We start from the raw sequence: 15,823 nt of genomic DNA on the forward strand, positions 1-15,823 counted from the left end.
CCTTCGGCACCACTCCTCACATGGAGGAGTCGTCTCATGGAGATGGACACGGAGGGGCTCACCAAAGCAATAACCGAGAGTCTCACAAGTAAAAAATGGAGGACACAAAAAGAGGGTAGGGTGGAAGTGGTGAAGAGGAACATCAAGGAGGCCGAGGAGAAAGCAGAAAAAGAGAGGCTTCAACTCATTAACAGCATACTTAAAGAGCATCACATGAGACTTACACGTGGACTCAATGTGTCACGAGCATGCTCAAGAAGGCCGATTTTACACCACCCAAAGGGGATGGGAGAGCTTTGTGCACACAATTAGGCTACCAACAATAAGGACAACCCCCCTTCCTCAAAGCTTGGAGAGCCAAGAAGGACACCACAAAGAAGAGGCCCTTATCATACAGTTTCAAGATGAGGATGCCTGTACCATATTCATGAAGAAAAGGGTCATACACAGAAACTTAAAGGGCGCTCCCATTTTCTTGGATGATGACCTCACGAGGATCCAGGTGGAGCATAAGAGAATCAAGACATACATCCAGCAGAAACACACACATACTCCTAACGAGACTGATGCTGATACAGCAAGATCGAGAGACCCTATTCCCGAGCTCTAGAGTAGAGAAACACGAAACTATAGAAAGCCATAGTAGTGAGAGCCTCAAGATCTGGAAAAAATTTGTCCACTAGCCGCCTCCCATGCTGGCTCCACATCCCTCTCTGAAGAGAGAACATTCGAGCAATGGATAATGCCACAACTCTCCAGCAATCTCTGCCACACCAACTGAATCACACAAGATAGGCATCTCCAATAAGAGATACCTGTGGATCCTAGAACCAAAAACTGGGTGCGTACAAGAGACTATCCCGGACTGCCAAAAGAACGTTCAATCCAACTGCAGCTAGGTCCCGGTCCAAGAAGGACAACATAATCCACCTTTATGTAACTCCTTGCCGATTGAATGGAAATAGGTATGACTTGAAAGTAGCGGCCTCCAGTGATCAATCTGGAAGTCAAACATAAGAACCTCTCCTTGGATGCACTGGAAGAGCAACCATCACACCATAAATCCAAAAGACATATACGCTTAGAATTACATCTGCCAAAGCTGCTCAACAAGCCATCCACCAAGAGAGACACTTGTGGGCTCAAGCACACCACCCAAAAAGGCGCAAGAACTTAGAAGTGGACAAGGAAAACCAAGGACTATGGGACTCTGCCCACGGTACTACGTTGAACAGAGCAGCAGAAATTGAATGGAGCACTAGATTCAGCTGAAGATAATGACAGGGAAGCCTCCTCTAAAAGAGGAGTATCCTCAAACTGCAGACCGAATTAACCAATGTCTCCACATGTGTCAGACTCAGGCAACGACTTTCGCTGGAAGCTCCAGAGCTAGAGCAAGGACTCCCCCCTCCCTCCCCTTTCTTCCTGCTCAATCCTAGGAATAAAGCACAAGTACGATCAAAGAGAAATCTGAGACAACCTCGAGTAGAATCAATTGATTACCACCACCTGAGTCTCATGGCATACGAAACCCATGTAGGATCATACAATAGGTAAACTCCACCTACTAAAAATTGAAGGATGGTGTTCTCTAAAGAAGCCATTGTGATTCCCCAGGACATAGCTACATAAGCAAACTCTGCGTTCAGACCAGATGTCATCCACCCCTCAATTCGTGTCAATATCAAACTTGAAAGCACAGTCCAGTACAATAGGCCAAGCTCTGTACAAGCTCAGAGGAGTACATATACTCCCACTTTTGTAACTTGCTTCCTTAGATTATCGTCAAAGCTTTGTCCTTGACATTTGTGCCTCACAAAATAGACCCACACAACAAGTCAATCAGCATCCAATACACAACATAATACCGAAACTAACGAGAGTAATTTGACCGCCTAGGGAATTGCATCATGCCTATGAAGATTAGAATGGGCTACCCCAAGAGAAAAGCTCTCCAAAGCAATGCAGTGGAGAAGCTTCCATAGGTTGCTAACTACCGAAACAGGAGCTGCATGTCCTTGCCAGCTCCCGACACTCCGTGCAAACCTGTCACCTAAAGGATCTCAATAAATCTTCAGTCGAACATCAAGAATATATCGCCTATAAAGGATTGCAAACTTGTCTCACAAGTGGCACAAACTCACAAAAGGGCATGACCATAAAATTTACAAGGAAAGCCCATCTTAGAATCTGTAGCACGTGTGTCACAAGAAAGTCTGGCCGCATAGCTGAGGCACGCACTCGTACGAGCACCCCTGGCACAATATATTGCCGCTACACCTATCTCTACATACTCAACTATCTCTACATATTGCTGACATGACCTCTGACATGGGCATAATCATAGGCAACCATCAAGATTTACACAAGGGGCAACAAGACGAGGAACCTTCACCTTGCAGTAGGCCTGGACAAAAATGATAGAGATCAGCCTCTCTCTCTCTCTCTCTCTCTCTCTCTCTCTCTCTCTCTCTCTCTCGTTCAACTCTCTTCGTCGGATAGATCTTAAGGTCTCTTCGAATAGTTTCCTACGGTGTTAAAATACTCTTCTTCTTCTTCTTCTCTCTCTCTTTCTCTCATGGGTCTCTCACTGTTTTTAGGGTTTCGTCACTTCTTCTTTGCTGTTTTTAGGGTTTTGAAATTGCCTTTTGGCTGTTTTTAGGTTTTGTCACTGCTTTTTCACTGTTTTTATGGTTTTTAAACTGTTTTTTTGGTGTTTATTAGGGTTTCGTCCCTGTTTCTTGCTGTTTTTTAGGGTTTCAAATCTGTGTTTTGCTGTTTTTAAGCGTTTCAAATCTGCATTTTGCTTTCTTTTTTTTTAGGTTTCACAAGCATTTCTTGCTGTTTTTTTAAGGTTTCTTGTATTTTTATTTTTACTCTTTTTGTTGTTTTAGACTCTCTCTCTCTCTCTCTCTCTCTCTCTCTCTCTCTCTCTCAGCATCGGAGAAGTGTCAACGGCTCCCCCTAGTGTAAGAAGACGCATCCCTCGCCAAGCGCCCACAAAGCCTCTTTCATGCGGACAGGAAAGAGGATGTCCGCAATAGAGAAAGAAATGAGAGAATGGAGAAACAAAGTGAAAGAGTGGAGAAAAGAGAGGAGCACTTTTCTTCAAAGATGGGGACCGAAGAAAGCGATGGCATGCGCAGGAGGATCACTCTGGTCGAGGAGAAAGTGGTCATCCAAGACTCCATCATTTGAAATCTACATGCAAAAATTGGGAGGCTCGAAGAAGGCAAAATTCAGCCATCCATGATGGAAGAATTGAATACCATGAGAGAAGAAATACGGGTTATCAAGGAAGGTGAGGAGAAGAAGTCATGGGCCGCGGTCATCTCCGCAACACAAAAGAAAGTAGAGGAGGCCGAAAAAATGAATTAAGGTTACCAAGAGAGGGAAAGGTAAAGAAGCTCCTTGTACACCCACTCTTATTCACATGACCCTCGAAGAGGAACAAAGAAGAAGGATGCGGGCTCTATATGCGAGGGTAACCGGCCTCAAGGACATAAACAATGTGGAAAAAGAGGTCACAAGCCGCACATCCATGATGGGGGTGGACAAGCCTTCACACACAAAGGCATGGAGAGTGGGCAAGAAGAGTGATGGCCCAGGAGAATCTTCAAAGGGGAGAGCTCTTATACTACGCTTCCCCTCCTTGGAGAGAAGAAGGAATTCTTAAGAAAGAGGCCTACTCTCAAGAAGACAAGTATTTTCCTCGGTGATGATCTCTCTCTCTCACAACTTGCACATATGAGAGAGGTAATGCCAGAGATTACGGCGGCAAGGGAGAAGGGAAAGATGGCTTTTTACAGAGATGGTCGGGTGATGATTGTAGAGCAGTGCTCTACATGACGGTGTGAGACCTATGGGACCACATTGAAGAAGGATACTTGGAATTGTAATGGATCTATGAGGTTGGACGTTGGTGCCTTTGAGAACAGTTTCAGAGACAAGGACATTGTTTTCTTCTCAGAGACTCATCAAGCCCCTGGACAGCTTATGCCACATATGGTGGGATACAGATGGGAGAGCCCCCACAGGGCGGTCGCAAGATCTGAGCATGGGAGTAGAGGTTCAGGAGGAGTAGCAGTGCTATTTAGGGAGGAGTTTTAGCCACTACTACATATTGTACGGAGAGATGATCATGCTAGATACATGTGGGTGAGACTGAGAGCTGACACAGGCCGATTTCTACACATTGCCATATGTTCCTTCCCCCCCCAGTACGTCAGTATATGCTGCATCTAGAGGACAAACGCCTTTCTCTATACTAGATGATGATATATGGGTGTTTTTTGAGGATCGTGATATCATCCTCCTAGGGGACTTCAATGCTCAAACGGGAAACTCTCAGACAGTCTTCTACCACACTTCAAATGAGATGCTTAGAGAGCCGGATGTGGGTGAGTTGGGGCTTGACAGATGCTCACATGACAGAGAGAAGACGGAGTATGGGAGATACCTCACGGAGATGACGACACACATGGGTTAGCCATACTTAATGACTTACAGCGATTTCCTGGAGCAGCTGGTTTCACATGCTTTCCACACAAACACGGGGCCAATACAGTGGACTATGTATGTTAAGGCACAGCCGAGCTTTATTACTTGTATTCAAGATTTCATAGTGGGAGCTAGGCCAGTGGGCGTAGCAGTGGATCATGCTCTTTTGACATTGTTTGTTTCATTTTAGTAGTACAGCCCAGACATCAGGAGGCAGCTCACATACCCGTTATACATTTACACCAGAGACTGACTCGGTTTATACCGAGGAGATCTATAGCCGTCTATGCACAGTTGGTCCTAGCCTCTCAGTGGAGGAGTGCACCACTTTACTAACTGAGACACTGCATAGCGCAGCATCAGAGGCATACCCACACACTCAATCGGGTCGGAGGCAATATTTTGGGAGCATGCCTCAGAATAGTTGGTATGATGAGGAGTGCAGAGAGATGAGAGCCCAGCTTCAGAGGGATCTTCTTTTAGGAGTCATCACTTACAATCTCAAATTGCTTCTCGGTGCCTTGTGCGACGGGAGAAACGAGCTTACTTGGCCCAGATTGAGCGAGACTTGTATCAGTTGTTCTTGAATAGAGACTCGGGAGAGGCAAGGCGATTCTTTCATGAGCACTCCCCTCCCCTAGCGATTACTTCTCCTGATGTGTGGGGCCAGTATACCTCATCGTTATATACGGTTCTTGGATAGGACCCCCTTCCAAATCATACGAAACCATGTCCACCTACCAGCACCTTCTTTACCACTGAGATGGTAAAGGGAGTCATTGGCAGGATGAGGACCAGCAGGGCATATGATCATGATGGTCTAGTAGCAAAGCACTTTATACATGCTAGAGATATGCTGGTAGAGGCTCTTGCAGTGTTGTTCAATCGTGCCATGTGTGAGGGGTTACCTGAGACTTGGAGGTTGTCTACTATTGTGTCTATCTTCAAAGCAGGTGATCCTACAGAGCCTGGGAATTACCGCACTATTATGGTTGGGCACACATTACCACGGTTGTATGCATCCATTCTTGCACAGCAGTTGAGTAATTGGGCAGAGGATGACGATGTACGAGCAAAGGGCCATGCTGGTTTTACGAGGGGTTTCTCCACTCTTGATCATATTCTCACACTCAGAGCCATCATTGAGGAGGGCAGGTCACATGGGAGACGGATTTATTGTAGCTTTGTGGATTTCCGCAAAGCATTTGACATGGTACCGAGAGCTCGATTGATGCGCAGACTGCAGGAGATGGGGGTGCCCATAGTGTTGATTTGGGGCATTGTAGCTCTATACAGATCAGTGATGGGATTGATGTACGCACTACGGAGGGGATATCTGATTTAGTTCACTCCACCGTTGGGGTGAATGTAACAAACTTGGACACCCCAAGTCTAGATTCTACCACGACATAGCAGAGATTCACTTTAAAACAGTTCACAAAAGACAACACGGCCCGGCGTAGTTCCGTGCCAAGAGGTATTGGCCCCAAAGACTAGCGCCCCTTTCGGTATTTCTTTTTATATTAATCTCTGTGCAAAGTACAAGGGAGTCCACGGGCACTCACACTCAGACTCTACGTCCAGATGCTCTGAGTAATGAGGCCCAAAAGACCTATTTATTGTTACAAGGGTTGCCCCAATAGTAGAACCCCAAAAGTTTAACTCAAAAGCTTATTAGACTCAAAAGCTGCCAAAAAATCAGCCAGCGTAATTTGCGAAAAAATCGTACAGGCTGCCACATCATCAACTCAACGCAAATTGCAGAGGTTCGTACTGTCTGCCATGTCAGCCTCAACGCGTTTTTCGGGCTGCTGCCATGTCAGCAAGGTGTGTGTGTGTGTGTGTGTGTGTGTGTGTGTGTGTATCCGGGGGCTGCTATGTCACCAGTTTGTGACATACCCCCCTCTTGAAAGAATTGTAATCGCCCTCGATTACGCCTGCAAAACAGACAGAGGCCATAAACTGTCTTAGTAGACACTGATTGTTAGTACCGACGCACTAGACACAACACATCTAGCACTTGTACAAATTGACAGTCACGTCACCGAACATCACATGACAAATCACATACAAATTCATTCCAAATCTCAGACCATGATTAATCGGCAATGTATTTAGTAATCGCATCTAGATCCATTCGGGACCTCACGGATGCCCGATTAACTAATCCTTATTGCAATCATGTCTATAGAGATTTATGCGACCGAAATGATGTGGTCATTTTGTCTTTCAGTTCCTACACTCAAACAAGTCAAGTACAAATCAACCATTTTCATTTTCAGGAATTCCAGTTCATAAGGTCATACAGCAGAATGTTGTCATCCCATCAGTATCCCTAAAACCCAAAGGGGGACATCAGTGACTCTATTCAAAATCGGGGTAATCCGTTGACAAAGGAGCGGAGTGACTCCCCTCTTGTGCAAAGCCGCTGCACTAGATTCACCCATGCTGAAATCGGGGTTCTATCAAAGTAGACTATGCTAAACCGAATGCATCAAGGTAAAGTTCCAAGATCTGAGGAGTATCTGCTAGGTCCTTCTCCTCCATCCACTTCGCATCCAATGCAAGATAGTTCTTGAACTTAACCAAGAACCGCCTAATCACTTTACCTCTTATCTTTTTGTCCTTGTGTGCCAATATCTGTTCTAGAACAAGTGTCTCCTCGCTTTCCTCCACTTCGGGTTGCTCATTTGACTCCCCATCACCTTTAAAAGGCTCTAATAGACTCACATGAAAAGCATTGTAAATCTTCCAAGTATCGGGTAGCTTCAGTCTAAAGGAGACATCATGTATCTTTTCTTTTATCTGGAAAGAGCCATAATACCTCATGCTAAGCTTTGGAAAAAGCCGCTCCTTTCCCTTTTTCTTTCTCGGGCGTGCCTTCTCAAAATGTAAGAGCACCCAATCGTCTTCCTTTAATTTCAAATCGCGATGGTGTCGATCTGCTTCCTTCTTGCATCGTTCTTGAGCTTTGCTAAAGCCTCTCCGACCTTGGCAAAAGTAGTGTCCAAGTTCCTCGTTTACTGGTCGGCTTCAAAAATCATATCGTTAGTGCTTAGGAAGGGTGAAACCTTTGGAGCACCTTCAATGATCTCAAATGGCGTCTTCCCCGTCGAAGAGTGGATCATGTTATTGTAGGCAAATTCCACCAAGGGCAAAAAAATTTCCCATCGAGTCTTCTGATTAAAAATGTAAGACTTCAATAAATCCAATACGACTGAATTTACAATCTCAGATTGCCCATCTGTCTACGGGTGGAAAGATGACGAGAACTGCAACCATGTGTCAATGTTATCCCAAATAGCCTTCCAAAACAAACTCGTGAATCGGGGATCTCTGTCAGAAGCTATTGTCTCAGGCATGCCATGTAATCTGAAAATCTGTGCAATGAACCGTCTCGCTAAATGATCCGGCTTGATTGTTTTCTTCACTAGAATGAAGTGAGCGTGCTTGCTAAATCTGTCGATGACAGTCCAAATGCCATCATGCCCACTCTGTGTCTTCGGGAGATCAAAAATGAAATCCATAGCAATACTTTCCCACGGGCGGGTGGGAATGGGTAAAGGATGTAACAATCCTTGTGCTTTATGCCTATCAAACTTGACCTTTTGGCATACCAAGCAACTGCGTACAAAGTCGTCCACATCTTTCTTGAGTCTCGGCCAAAAGAAGTAACGCTCTACACCTTTCAAGGTGGTGTCGATGCCGCGGTGGCCCGTAAAAGGTGGACAATGGCATTCAATCAGAACCTTTTTCCTCAACGGCTGGGTAACGCACAACATCGTTTTCTTCATCAAGTAGCCATCCCATATGAAATATCCCGCTACTACCTCCCATTCTGTATTCCAGTGAATACATCTGAAAAATCTGAATCTGTGGCGTACTAATCAACCATGTCCTCAAAGCTTCTATGATGAATCGCGGAAATAGCCAAGACTAGCAGCTTCCGAGACAAAGCATCTACCACCAAGTTCTTTTCTCCCTGAACATGCACAATCTGAAAGTGAAACTCTGACAAGATGTTAGCCCACCACATCTCCTTTTGCGAAAGCTCCTTCTGTGATAAGTAGCGTAAACTCTGATGATCAATGAAGACCATAAAATCGGCTCCGAGTAAGTAATGTCGCCACTGAGTAAGAGCGTGGATCACCGCCAAACGCTCTTTCTCATAGATCTGTGTTGTCAATTCTAGCCTTGAAAACAATCGGCTTTCATAGGCAATCACATGGCCTTCTTGCATTAAGACCGCTCCCAGACTACGACCACAAGCATTACAATATACTTCAAATGACTTTTGCACATCCGGCAAAGTCAATACTGTTCCAGGAGTCAAATTCTCTTTCAATGTCGGAAAGGCAGTCACCTCTATGGGTCCCCACGAGAAAGGGACTCCTTTCTGTGTCAGAATGTGCAAAGGGGAAGCTACCTCTGCACACTTTCGAATGAACTGCCGATAGTAAGAACACGCACCCAAGAAGCTTCTAACTTCATGAGCATTCTTCAAATCGGGCCAATCACGTATAGTCTCAAACTTGGCCGAATCTATCTGTACTCCTGCTACTGAGACGATGTGTCCCAAAAAGTGCATCTCCGGCAAGAAAAATTCACTCTTTTTGGCATCGATAACTAACTTGTGATCTCGCAATGCCTGAAAGACCTATAACAGATGGTGTCTATGTCCTGCTTCATCCTTGGAGAAGACTATAATGTCATCAAAGAAAGTGCAGACAAATGATCTATACTCTTTGAAAATCCTATTCATCATTCGGTTGAAAGTCGTCGGAGCATTGGTAAGGCCAAAAGGCATCACCAAAAATTCATAAAAATCGAAGCTCGTTTGAAAGGCTGTCTTGTAGACATCTCCCGTCGTGATTCGGATTTGATGATATCCGCTTTTCAAATCAATCCTGCTGAAACAAGAGGATCCCTGAAGTAGGTCAAGAATATCATCGATCCTTGGAATCGAAAATCTGTTCTTGATGGTGATTTAATTGAGAGCTCTGTAATCAATGCACATTCTCCAAGATCCGTCTTTCTTTAAAACCAGCAACACTGGAGAGCAGTAGGGTGAGGTACTCGGCTGGATAAGACCCTTTTCCAAAATGTCTTTCACTTGGTTCATAATCTCTTCATTCTGGGCTCGGCTAACACGGTAATGTGGCCGGTCCGGTGGTGTGCTTCCAGGTATCAAATCAATGGTATGATCCTCAGGTCGAGATGGGGGAAACTCGCCTGGCTGGCCCTCAGAGAAGCAATCATCATGAGTGTGGAGAAAACCTTGGCATTCTCTATCAAGTTTAGACATGTTCGTCCTGAGTTCATCATTTAACTCTTTCAAGTAGATCGAGTAAAGAAAGAGACTCGATTTCATTAATTTGGAAATGGTCGAAGCCGTTACAATACGGACAGACTCGCCCTTCAGTTTTACATCAAGTACAATTTTTCAGTCCTTTTCGTTCGTCAAAGTTGCTTTCTTTTCTCGATAATCGACCATATGATTGTTCTTATGGTACCAAGGGACTCCTAGGAGGACATCACAACCTTCCAAGGGCATTATGTAAAAGTCCTCGTGCCCCAAATACACCTGACAATGCAACCGAAGTTTGCCAATGACAAGTGTAATGGCTATGTCCCGTCCGGGTGCCGCTAGAACTGTCTCTACTAGAGGTCCCATCCTATCGGGTGTAATCTCGAGCCGCGCCGCAGATTCGCGTGAAAATGAAGTTGGCCTTAGCTCCTCCATCGAAGAAAATCAAGGCTTCTTGATCTTTCACTTTGCCCCAAGCTCGGCAAAGTTTTGTACTTGCATCAATCAAGCTTGGGTCAGTACCCATGCAATCTGGTACCAGTCCTGCTTCAAGTTGGCCTTTTCTGCCACGTTCCTTTGCTGCTCTCGAACTCTCTGGCCTGTCTTCAGTTTGTTCTTGTTGTGACCTTTTGGGGCACTTTGCGGAGACATGCCCATGTTCCCCGCAACCAAAACACTTCCCTTCTTTGATGTAATTGGCCCTCTCTCGAATGAGCCCGGGTCGTGTATCCTTATCTTTCTTTTCTTGGGAACTCTTTCTCTTTCCACTTTCATTGTGAGAGGTCTATTGGGTTCTCTGAGTCAAGATCTCATCAGTGGGATGTCAATTTCCCGAATGTATCGCGAAACCCCGTTTCGCATGACCCATCAATTCTTGAATAGAATTCGACTTTTGTTCCATGCGGTAGTCTCGGATCTTTGTAGGGAGTCTGCAGTAAAACCGCTCAATCTGTTCCTTAAAAGAGACCTTAAATGAAGAGGTTGGTAGAAAAGAGTTCCAAAATCTCTCGCAATAAGCGTCCGAAGAATCTCCCTTGGTCATTCGAAGATGATTCCAAGCGGTTTGTATATCTCGTTCGTACTCCCGAGTCAACCAAGAAGAAATAAAGAGCCTTTTGAATTTTAAGCACTTAACTGGAGCTTCCTTTCTCAGAAGGAAGAGTGGACCACCATGTTCAAGCATTTCCTTTGAAGAAAGATGTAGCCCTCCTAATCTTGAAGTGCTCCAAGTAGTGCCCTCCAAAGAAGGCTATGTCAAACTGTTGAATGAAGGCCAATGCCCTTGGAGCAACTTGGAACCCAGAAAAGGATTCAAACTTAATCGATTGTCCACCTTCTTTGAATTCTTTTACTTTCTTGCTATTGTATTCAAGGAAGTCATATTGGTTGGGTTTGTAAAAATGCTTCTTCTTTGCATAAAACATGTCATCGGAGTCTGAACTATCAAAGAATGACTCCTCTGTAGAATTGTCAGAAACTGGGCAAAATCTGGGTTTCTTTGCCTTTTTCTTGCCCTTTTCGAAGCTTTGCTTTTTGCTTCGTTTTTTGGCTTTTCTGTCCTCCTCGCTCGAGTCAGAAGAGCTAGAAGAACTATCGGAGGAAGAAGAAGAAAAAGAAGAACTGGGTAGTCCTTCAAATCGTACATGCTTCTTCTGCTTTCTTGCAGATGCAAAAGAAGATTGACGGCCCGAATAACCTACGTAGTCAATCCCATTCTTGTACTTTTTCACTTGCTTTTTTGATTGATTGTTCGCGTCCAAAAGCCAATTGATCTATGTCTAAACCACTTCCTGTAATTCTTGCTCTGTAAACATCCTCAGAGAAGGAGGTTTCTTGATTGCCGGTTTGATGGGTGGTTTTGTGGCTTTCTACCATTGGGTGTGCACTTCTGCGAAGATCGATTGCTTAGACTAAAATTTTGCAAACTAAGGATCCTTCGCAAATTTAATCATCTGCTTTGTGCACTCATCAACCTGTTGTCGACGTTCCATCTCTTGAAGTTCGTACTAAGTAGGTCGAGGTGGCCCATACTCTTCCTCTGTTAAATCATCAAAATCTTCTTTGTGATCTCCTCCCGCATTAGCAGATGGAGAAGAAGTCGATTGATTCTTGTTGGAATCCATAAGTGTCGCGAGCAAAGGATCGGATTTCCCCATAGAAGAGAAATCGGTCGTCCTCTGATACCACTGTAACAAACTTGGACACCCCAAGTCTAGATTCTACCGCGACATAGCAGAGATTCACTTTGCAACAGTTCACAAAAGACGACATGGCCCGACGTAGTTCCGTGCCAAGAGATATTAGCCCCAAAGACTGGCGCCCATTTCAGTATTTCTTTTTATATTAATCTGTGTGCAAAGTACAAGGGAGTCCGCAGGCACTCATGCTCAGACTCTGTGTCCAGATGCTCTAAGTAATGAGGCCCAAAAGACCTATTAATTGTTACAAGGGTTGCCCCAAAAGCAGAGCCCCAAAAGTATAACTCAAAAGCTTTGCTCCAAAGATCATTTTTTTTTAATTGTTTCCATGCTTGTCTTTTGCTTCTACATATGCAAATACTTTTACAATAATACTCTTACCTGGATTTGCTGTCTCCAAGAAACATAATTCTAATGTCTTCAATCCATATATCGTACAATCTCCCATCACACATTCTCTTTTATGGAAAACTGCATCTATTAGCTTTGGATAGAGAACAGACTTCCACATTTGTGTGACACCTCAATGAATGTGTGATGTGAAGCCAAGCAACCCTTGCTAATGTTCTCTCTTGTGGCACATATACTGCATGGACAACTACAACCAATATCATGCAACCCAAAGGCACGAGAGCAAATCAGCCAGCGTAATTTGCAGAAAAATCGTATGGCCTGCCACGTCATCAACTCAAAGTAAATTGCGGTACCACCCCCGGTACCATCTGGGTATTTCGGGAGTGGATCTTTGTTTCAACGCATGGCTGGTTATGCGCCTGGAAACCAGCAATATATCCTAGGAACAGTCTTTGGGGGTATGCAAGGCATAATGCCAAACCCCATGTATAGTAATATTGGCATGCAGCAAGGGTTTCAGTGCAAGCATGGCCAGTTTAGGGTGCCAGAGGGCAATTTTGTCATGGCTGGTTTTTCCAACCAGTAGGCAAATATGGCACTAGGGAACCAAAATGTTAATGGCCAAGGGGCACAGATGATCCCCACCAGAAAAGCCAAGTTCAGATATCTTCGTTCTGAGTTCATCATTTAACTCTTTCAAGTAGATCGAGTAAACAAAGAGACTGGATTTCATTAATTTGGAAATGGCCGAAGCCGATACAATAGGAACAGACTCGCCCTTCAGTTTTACATCGAGTACAATTTTTCGGCCTTTTCGTTCGTCAATGTTGCTTTCTTTGCCCGATAATCGACCACAGCATTGTTCTTATGGTACCAAGGGACTCCTAGGAGGACGTCACAACCTTCCAAGGGCATTGTGTAAAAGTCCTCATGTCCCAAATACCCCTGACAATGCAACCGAAGTTTGCCAATGACAAGTGTAATGGCTATGTCCCGTCCGGGTGCCGCTAGAACTGCCTCTACTAGAGGTCCCATCCTATCGGGTGTAATCTCGAGCCGTGTCGCCAATTCGGGTGAAAATGAAGTTGGCCTTGGCTCCTCCATCGAAGAAAATCAAGGCTTCTTGATCTTTCACTTTGCCCCAAGCTCGGCAAAGTTTTGTACTTGCATCAATCAAGCTTGGGTCAGTACCCATGCAATCTGGTACCAGTCCTGCTTCAAGTTGGCCTTTTCTGCCACGTTCCTTTGCTGCTCTCGAACTCTCTGGCCTGTCTTCAGTTTGTTCTTGTTGAGCCCTTTTGGGGCACTCTGGGGAGACATGCCCATGTTCCCCGCAACCAAAACACTTCCCATCTTTGATGTAATTGGCCCTCTCTCGAATGAGCCGGGGTCGTCTATCCTTATCTTTCTTTTCTTGGGAACTCTTTCTCTTTCTACTTTCATTATGAGAGGTCTGTTGAGTTCTCTGAGTCAACATCTCATTAGTGGGGTAAGTCAATTTCCCGAATGTATCGCGAAACCCCATTTCGCATGACCCATCAATTCTTGAATAGAATTCGACTTTTGTTCCATGCAGTAGTCTCGGATCTCTGTAGGGAGTCCGCAGTAAAACCGCTCAATCTGTTCCTTAAAGGAGACCTTCTTAAATGAAGAGGTTGGTAGAAAAGAGTTTCAAAATCTCTCGCAATAAGTGTCCAAACAATCTCCCTTGGTCATCCGAAGATGATTCCAAGCGGTTCGTATATCTCGTTCGTACTCCCGAGTCAACCAAGAAGAAATAAAGAGCCTTTTGAATTCTAACCACTTAACTGGAGCTTCCTTTCTCAGAAGAAGAGTGGATCATCATGTTCGAGCATTTCGTTTAAAGAAAGATGTAGCCCTCCTAATCTTGGAGTGCTCTAAGTAGTGCCCTCCAGAGAAGGCTATGTCAAACTACTGAATGAAGGCAAAAGCCCTAGGAGCAACTCGGAACCCAGAAAAGGATTCAAATTTAATCGATTGTCCACCTTCTTTGAATACTTTTACTTTCTTGCTATTGTATTTAAGGAAGTCATATTGGTTGGCTTTGTAAAAATGTTTCCTCTTTGCATAAAACATATGTCATCAGAGTCTGAACTGTCAGAGAATGACTCCTCTGTAGAATTGTGGGCAAAATCTGGGTTTCTTTGCCTTTTTATTGCCCTTTTTGAAGCTTTGCTTTTTGCTTCGTTTTTTCCCTTTTCTGTCCACCTCGCTCGAGTCAGAAGAGCTAGAAAAAGTATCAGAAGAAGAAGAAGAAAAAGAAAAACTGGGTAGTCCTTCAAATCGTACACGCTTCTTCGGCTTTCTTGCAGATGCAAAGGAAGATTGACGGCCCGAATAACCAGGGTAGTCAGTCCCCTTCTTGTGCTTTTTGGATTGATTGTTCGCGTCCAAAAGCCAATTGATCTATGTCTGAACCACCTCCTGCAATTCTTGCTCTGTAAACATCCTCAGAGAAGGAGGTTTCTTGATTGCCGGTTTGATGGGTGGTTTTGTGGCTTTCTACCATTGGGTGTGCACTTCTGTAATGGATAGCTTAGACAAAAATTTTGCAAACTCAAGATCCTTCGCAAATTTAATCATCTGCTTTGTGCACTCATCAACCTGCTGTCGACGTCCATCTCTTGAAGTTCATACTAAGTAGGCCGAGGTGGCCCGTACTCTTCCTCTGTTAAATCATCAAAATCTTCTTTGTGATCTCCTCACGCATTAGCACATGCAAAAGAATTTCATTGATTCTTGTTGGAATCCATAAGTGTCGCGAGAAGAGGATCGGATTTCCCGGTAGCAGACAAATCCGCCGCGCTCTGATACCACTGTAACAAACGTGGACACCCCAAGATTCTATCACGACACAGTAGAGATTCACTTTAAAACAGTTCACAAAAGATGACATGGCACGGCGTAGTTCTGTGCCAAGAGGTATTGGCCCCAAAGACTGGCACCCCTTTCGGTATTTCTTTTTATATTAATCTGTGTGCAAAGTACAAGGGAGTCCCGGGGCACTCACGCTTAGACTCTGCGTCCAGATGCTCTAAGTAATGAGGCCCAAAAGACCTCTTAATTGTTACAAGGGTTGCCTCAAAAAAAGAGCCCCAAAAGTATAACACAAAAGCTTTGCTCCAAAAGCTGCCAAAAAATCAGTCAGCGTAATTTGCGAAAAAATCGTACGGCCTACCACGTCATCAACTCAACGTAAATTGCGGTACCACCAACGGTACCACCTGGGTATTTCGGGAGTGGATGTTTGTTTCAACGCATGGCTGGTTATGCGCCTGGAAACCAGCAATATATCTCAGGAACAGTCTTTGGGGGTATGCAAGGCATAATGCCAAACCCCATGTATGGTAATATTGGCATGCAGCAAGAGTTTCAGTGCAAGCATTGCCAGTTTAGGGTGCCAGAGGGCAATTTTGTCATGGCTGGTTTTTCCAACCAGTAG

At 44.6% G+C, this 15,823-nt stretch overlaps 1 protein-coding gene across 1 annotated transcript in view; it reads right to left on the reverse strand.

Annotated features, from left to right (window-relative positions):
• Nucleotides 1-2,121: 2,121 nt before the first annotated feature.
• Nucleotides 2,122-15,823, reverse strand: part of LOC147455947 (N-terminal acetyltransferase A complex catalytic subunit NAA10-like) — an 80,546-nt gene continuing 66,844 nt past the window's right edge. Inside the window, exon 2 of the mRNA XM_086514573.1 lies at nucleotides 2,122-2,407. The gene's annotated coding sequence lies outside the window, so the exon portion shown is untranslated. The remainder of the gene's footprint in view (nucleotides 2,408-15,823) is intronic.

The sequence above is a fragment of the Adiantum capillus-veneris genome, chromosome 6, assembly GCF_014529385.1.
Source record: "Adiantum capillus-veneris isolate H3 chromosome 6, ASM1452938v2, whole genome shotgun sequence".
Lineage (NCBI taxonomy): Eukaryota > Viridiplantae > Streptophyta > Polypodiopsida > Polypodiales > Pteridaceae > Adiantum > Adiantum capillus-veneris.